This window comes from Triticum dicoccoides, chromosome 1B (assembly GCF_002162155.2).
Source record: "Triticum dicoccoides isolate Atlit2015 ecotype Zavitan chromosome 1B, WEW_v2.0, whole genome shotgun sequence".
Lineage (NCBI taxonomy): Eukaryota > Viridiplantae > Streptophyta > Magnoliopsida > Poales > Poaceae > Triticum > Triticum dicoccoides.
Window position 1 is genome coordinate 183,948,825 of NC_041381.1, and position 7,330 is coordinate 183,956,154.

At 37.9% G+C, this 7,330-nt stretch overlaps 1 long non-coding RNA gene across 1 annotated transcript; it reads right to left on the reverse strand.

Moving 5' to 3' along the window:
- Positions 1–981: 981 nt before the first annotated feature.
- Positions 982–4,935, reverse strand: LOC119303529. Its single transcript, XR_005147940.1, has 3 exons — positions 4,692–4,935; positions 2,732–2,813; positions 982–1,346 (listed from the first exon to the last, which is right to left on the reverse strand). It is a non-coding gene; the product is annotated as an uncharacterized LOC119303529 (long non-coding RNA).
- Positions 4,936–7,330: the final 2,395 nt, after the last annotated feature.

Below are 7,330 nucleotides of genomic sequence, written 5' to 3' on the forward strand. Positions count from 1 at the left end.
CGCAAGCGACGAACGAAGGCTGTTCGACATTGGCTACACAAACCACCACTGTGAGCTCCTCCCTTTGCTATGCTACACCCATGCTCTGTTTCATGGGTCAGCTAGGATTTCGATGCTTTTAGCATCGTGGTCGAGTCCTTGCCGACTGTTGTGTCGATGATCAAGTGCTGGTGCTCCATCTGGCTATTTGATTTGCTACTACGAATTAGTAGTATTAGAGTGCCGCTGGTTTATTAGGATGTGGCTGAAACCATTGGATGGCCTTCCTGGACATGTTATCCAGAATTAGTACTTGTCTTATTTTTTGTTTCCTTGTTGGACATGCTATGGTTCAAGTGTCGATGATGTCTAGTAGTAGTTTGCTAGCTATATGCCTGCTACTGATTGATGCTCTTTTGGTCTCCTGATTGATGCTCTTTTGGTCTCCTGGAATCATATTATACTATATCTAGTGTTCTTGTGGTTATGTGAAGATGCATCACAAACATCTAGGTCTTTGAAGTTGGTTGAATCTGTTGCTTTATCATATATTTGGTCCATAAATCTACATTTCTATGAGATCTCTTTCAGTATATAATTTTTTGATTGTCCAGGAATAATAGCGACTCTAATGCCGGTAGCCTATGTGTTCACTTTTTTACAGGAGCTCCAGGTCTATGAAATTTGAAGTTTGAAGCCATATAGTACAACCTTACTCAGCAAAGAGTTGTCTCTTATGTTTGACTGTAATAGACTGTAATATCTATTATATAATTAAAACGATGGAAAACCAACGGTGATGATTTGGCATTGTTAAAACTAAGATGTATCAACGGTGAAGATCTAAAATGGGTTGATATTAGGAAAGTTCACATGGACATGTACTATTGCACGTGAATATTTTTGCACCTGAAAGAAAAACTGAAGCGGATGTATACTATTGCACGTAGTATTAGGCAAGTGTACACGGACATATACTATTGCACGTGAAGGACTCTGAAACGGATTGCTATTAGTCAAGGATACGGACGTATACTATTGCAAACAGAATAATTTACAGCGGACAGTCATCCGTACAGAATTCAAACTCAGCAACCTTTGACTAATATAAAGGTTGGGGCAGACACCCCAGAACGCCCACGGAATAATAGACGCCGGAACACCCATTGAAGGGAGATCAACACAACAACATATCCACACAAATCGAAGGGGCGACATACGTCGGGACGCCCAGCACATCGAAGGACGGAAGAAGAAACGACAAAAACATCAAGTTTGGGTAATATATATAGCTTAAATCTTGAGGTCTGTTTACATCTTTCCATCCCTGCATGTCTTTGCAACCTCCTTATGAACACCATGTTTTCCTGTTCATTAACCATTAGTTAGAGCACTTCTTTCTAACCAAATTTCATTATTGTATTATCATATGAACCACTCCTTCTAAAATTGTTTTGAGGGCAACGTCTCTATGGCCTACACGAAGTTGAGTGAGTTAACCACAAGAGGACAGACATGGAATATTAAAGCCAAAGTAATGAGAATGTGGGACTCGATCAATCCTTCGACTGATGAACTTATAAGCATCGATATGATCTTGATGGATGAGCAGGTATTTTCTTCACATAATTAACAGTGGGGATTGTTTTATTGTTAAAATTACTACTAAGATTTTTCTTTCATTAAATTTTGAAGGGCCATATAGTTCATGCTACTATTTGGAAGAATCTAATAGACACTTACAGAGCAAAGATCAACGAGGGTTCTATATATGCTTTTAGCAATTTTAAAGTTGTAGATTCGACAAAATATCGACCAGTCAGCAATGAAATTGAAATTATTATTTTATTCAACACAAAATTAAAGGAGATGAAAGGTTCATCGGATAATTTTCCAGATTACTACTTTGAGTTTGCTAGCAAAGATACCCTACAAGAACGTCTAGAAAAAGACCAACAATGCTCAGGTATGTTGATAGTCATATTCTTACATCCAAGTGGGCAATTTAAATTTGATGTCATTTCTTGGTAGTTGTATTAATAAACTCAAATGAATAACTTTCTAATGTTTGAAGTCTTTAATCTTCTAATTTGCAGATGTCATTGGGTTACTTACCAAGATTAAGCCAATAGAATCAAGGATAACAAAGAAGAAAACACCTGCAGATGTATGTCAGATTGAAATTCTAATGCCAGAGTAAGTGTATATCCATGTATCAGCTTTTCACTAAAGGGTAAAGGCTATTTTCTTCCACTTATATTATTATTACCATTAATTACTTTGGAATGAATTATTCAGGGGTGATAGAATCAGAGTATCATTATGGGGAAGATTAACTCATCATTTAAGTGAGGATGTAATTGGCAATCAAACAATTATTATTGTTACCTCAAAAATGGTGCAAAAATTCAATGGTAAGTTGAGTATGTTTCCATGTCTTTTTTTCATACCAAAGTAATAAATCTAACCAATTTATTGTTCATTAAATAGGTTTGTGCCTAAAGTCAACTAGCGCCACAAGATTATATACGAATTTAGATATACCCGAGACTTGGGAACTTCGTGCCAGGTATTAAGCACAATTTGTAGGTTCTGATCATATAGAATTTCATAATATATCTTCATTTACTAACTTTTTTTATAGCCACTCCACCGAAGAAACTTTACCAAAAGTGATGGAGATAGATAAAAGTACTCAAGGGACGCTGGAAGATCAAATGTTTTACAGAAGGATAACCTTAAAAGAACTTACTGGAATTAGGCACGACAACCCAACAGATGAGGTAATGAATCAGAACTCCTCTAAGACATGATATTGTAGAAGCCTCCAATACCTACAGATGTATTTGACATATTTGTATGAGTGACTGCATATTCTTTAAAGAGCTATATTTTCTTCATCAACTTTCAGGACTTTGTGTTCACCACAATAGCTACAATTGATCGGTTACAAGAAAATATTCAATGGTGGTACATGTCATGCGATGTTTGCAACAAAATTGCTACAAAAGAATCACATAATTATTATTGCAAGAATTGTGATACGTATCCAGAAGGTTTAACACCTAGGTAAGCATATTCTCTTGATTTGACCATCATTATGTACTGTCACATTTGCATTACACTAACGAAATATGATTCTAGGTATCGTATTCGGCTTCAAATTAGTGATCACAGTGCTACTACAAGTTGCACTTTATTTGATGAAGAGGCTGAAAGAATGCTCAATACATCAGTCTCATTCCTGTTGGATTCATTAGATGGAAAATCAGAAGAAGTCCCCAAGATTATACAAGAATTATGTAGACAAAGACTCATCTTTCGATTCAAACTCAACAATAAGAACCTCACTCTAGGCATGCAGAACTATGCAGTAAAGAAAATATTTGTGCCTGATGAGAAGCTTGAGAAGAGATACTTAGAGGATAAAGCTGAAGAGGTAATGGTCTATTAAACTATCAAATCTATTTAAACACCAATTATTATACTCTTTTATATGGAACTATTGAAGCAAGTATTTACAATTCTTGATCCATTGTGCTCAACAGGATTTGATGGATGATGAAGTGGACAACATGTTAAAACAAGAAACAAAGAAACCGAATAAGCCAGTTAAAAAGGTGATTGAATACTGCACTGTACAAGCTTTTCTTTACATAAATTCATCTCTTAATTCATCCATTTATGTGATTTTTGCAGGTACAAATCAGCAAGTGTGAACTTAGTAAAAACATATGTGAGTTGGTCCCTGTGAAAGAGGAGCCAGAAGATAAAAGCAATGGGAGTACAGTACATCAGAAGGAGCATCAACATCAAAAATCATCAACGAGTGTCGATGGTGGGAAAAGGAGGCGAAGATCTGTTGTATTATCAGACTCGGAAGAAGAAGAAGTGAAAAATAGTATATCTGAAAAATTAGAAAAGGCAGTGCCCAAAAGCACCAGAAGTGTTCATGCAAAAAACAAAAAGGCAAAAGTTGAACATGAAGGCTCCACAAGGATGACACGAAGTTTGACCAAAAAGACTAATAGCATCAAGACGATGTAATCGTCAACTCGAAGATCAAGTACGCCAAACAAGACCCAAGAGAGGAAGGACCTTTTCCAGAATTTTTTTGGGACAGTAGTTTATCCAATATTTATTATTTTAATGTATCAGAGAACTGGAATATTTAGTGTGTTTTTATATATGATCAATATGTATGAACAATATGACATTTTGTTTTCAAACAATTCAAGTATTGGATACTATTCAGAAGATAGAATGGCCAGTACATTCATTTGATCTTAATCAATTTATTAGCATTGGATTTGTGTGGTTGGTCAAAGCTCTGATGTGCCTGCAACATTTGCTAAAGCATGGCCTAGAATATATGAGAACAAAAATGCTCAACGGTATTTGAAAAGATTGAGTTGGAAATCCATCTGGAATATTATGAAATTTTTTAATCAAAATCATCGACTGCGAATTGTTCCATATGAAGCCACAACGAAATTTAAAACGACGGAAAGATGGATTGAGCTTTTATCCGGGGCGTATATTATTACATCACGAACAATCATATGATGGGGACTCACAGACTTAAGCTTATTTCTTTCTCACTAACCCTCAAAAAATCCGACCAAAATTATTTTGCAGACAAAATGTATTTGGGCCAGACGCATACCTAGCTGAACTAGGTACTGACTAGGCAAGATAGTTGAAGGCCAAACCTGCGCTGCTACTTGAGGCACTGATGCACCCAGGTTCCGCTCTCCTTAGTGCCTGCTACGCCGCGCTGCTCCACGCAGGTCGATAGCTAATTGGTTCACCTCGCAAAAGCTTGCCTGTGTCGGCGTCTCCGTGCGGCCGCCGGCCACGCCACCGCATGCCCTCCTTGGCGCAAGAGAGGATCCAGTGAGAATCTTAGCCCAGCAGGTCACCGGAAGCTAATCGGAAGCGATTTGCTCATCCGAAGAATATCCTTCTAGAAGAACTGTGTGGAAGAGGAATAGTCCATTGATATGAAGTGTGAGAAGATAATAAGCGGCGTGGCAGGAATGATTTTTTTAATTCTTTTGGACAGCACTGCAGCAGGAGAGTTGAAGTGCGAATAAAATATAGTACATTTTTAGGGGAGCTAGACAGCTTTCTGACAGCCAAGCACAAGCCCAAATTAGCTCACTAATCAGAAGTTGTTGGTGTAGGACAAACTACTAGTCGTTGCTCAAAAAAAGCTACTATTTATTCAAGCTAAATTTCCTTTAAAGACAATCCGTATTGTACTGTCCGATTTTGACTCACTACATGATTCCTAATCCTACACGTCTAGGAAAACATCTAGCCATATCATTATATAAAGTGCATCATATCACGTCCTACTAGCACAACAAGCCTCATCGCCGACTGATCCGTCTTCTCAAATTCGAAGCAACTCAACGAGTAAGCAAGCAAAGGTTTCAGGGTATTATATATTTCCTCTCTTTAATTTGTGCATTATTTTAGCTTCCTTATCAGCCAACATATTCTCATAAAACCTTTGTCCTCAGGTGATCTACATTAGTCAAATTGCTAGATCATAATCTCAGAAAACAAACAAGAGGTATGGTCACATACACTTTTCCCTCTGCCTATATCACATAATCATCATTCAACCATAATTTTACAAGTCAGACATTCATAAATGACCCATGATGCACTTTCTCAAAAGCTACTTTTTCATGATGTCGGGAAGATCAAACACAAGAGACGGCCAACAAATTGAAGGTATGGCAACAACTCCAGCAACTTGCATCCAATATACGCCGGCGACACCCAAACGATCAAAGGCACAAAGAAACGTCCGACGAACTGAAGACACAATATCAGCACCATCAGCCTCAGGTAATATCCCCATGCAATTCTTCATGTGTGTGCCTGCATTTTGATCTCAGCTCAACATTGCGTCAAAACTCTTCTCATACTGAACTATAAAATTCTTTTTCTTCATGCATCCTAACACTACCATCATAATAATGTCAAAGCTACAAAAAGAGCAACACGGTTGAACAATTATTGATTTATAGTTCCCTACCAGATAAACAACATTGATCTCCAGATGTACTGTATGTGACAACGTCCATTAGTAGTCTCTTATATCACCAAATGCACTTGCATGCCTGCAAAGGCAAAACACTATTAAGTACTCTCTCTGTAGAGAAATATAAGAGTGTTTAGATCACTACTTTAGTAATCTAAACGCTATTATATTTCTTTATGGAGGGAGTACAACATAAATCATATTACATGATACTATGTTAAGAAAACTATACGCACTGACAAAATCACATTTGCAGATATGAGAGTCCAACATACGTTAGACCCAGCAGCTCACCAGACAAAAAGAAAGAAAGAACAACCTCTAAACTCAAGGGGTAGAAAGCGGACAAGGACTGCAGAGGGAAGAAGAAATGCGAACACAGAGGCTCCTAAATGATTGAGAAAGGCTAATGCTGAAGAAGATAGGGAATTGAAGCGCGCCAGAAGCGAAACCAACAAAAACAACACTAGAGTCAATGTTGGAGACAACAACAGAACCAGAACCTCGACAAGTGCTAATAGCAAGCCATGGAACTTCGGAAGGCCAACATACAAATGCCAATATTGCAAAGCATTGCTATGGTGTGAAGAAAGATTAAATTCAAACAAAGGAACTACGACACCCTCTTTTGGAATATGCTGCAAACAAGGGAAAATCGATCTGCCGCCACTAAGAGAACCTCCACCATACCTTAGAAACCTCTTAAGAATTGAAGGGCGGGATTCAGTAAACTTCAAAGAAAATATAAGGTCATACAACTCAATGTTTTCATTCACATCGATGGGAGGAGCTGTGGACAAGGAAATAAACACTCGCAAAGGACCTTATGTTTTTCGTTTGCATGGACAAAACTACCACCATATCGGAACTCTTTTGCCTCAAGGTACAGACAAACCTCGGTTCGCACAACTATACATCTATAATACCGAAAATGAGGTGGAAAACAGGATAAGTGCGTCAAGATGCAATGATAATAAATCAACAGTGAACCCCAACATCGTCAAAGAACTGAAGATAATGCTCGACGACAACAATATCCTCGCAAAAACATTCAGAATGGCAAGAGACAGATTCCAAGAAGGAGACTACCATGATTACACAATTCGGATACTAGGCAAAAGGAAAGGAGCACACAACCTTCCATCCGCATCTGAAGTTGCAACATTGGTAGTAAGAGATCCAACCGGAGAGAGTGAAGGACGTGACATTGTTGTTGAGTACAAAAATATGGAGCCGCAAAGGATATCAGAGATCCACCCGAAATTCATGTCCATGCAATATCCGTTGTTGTTC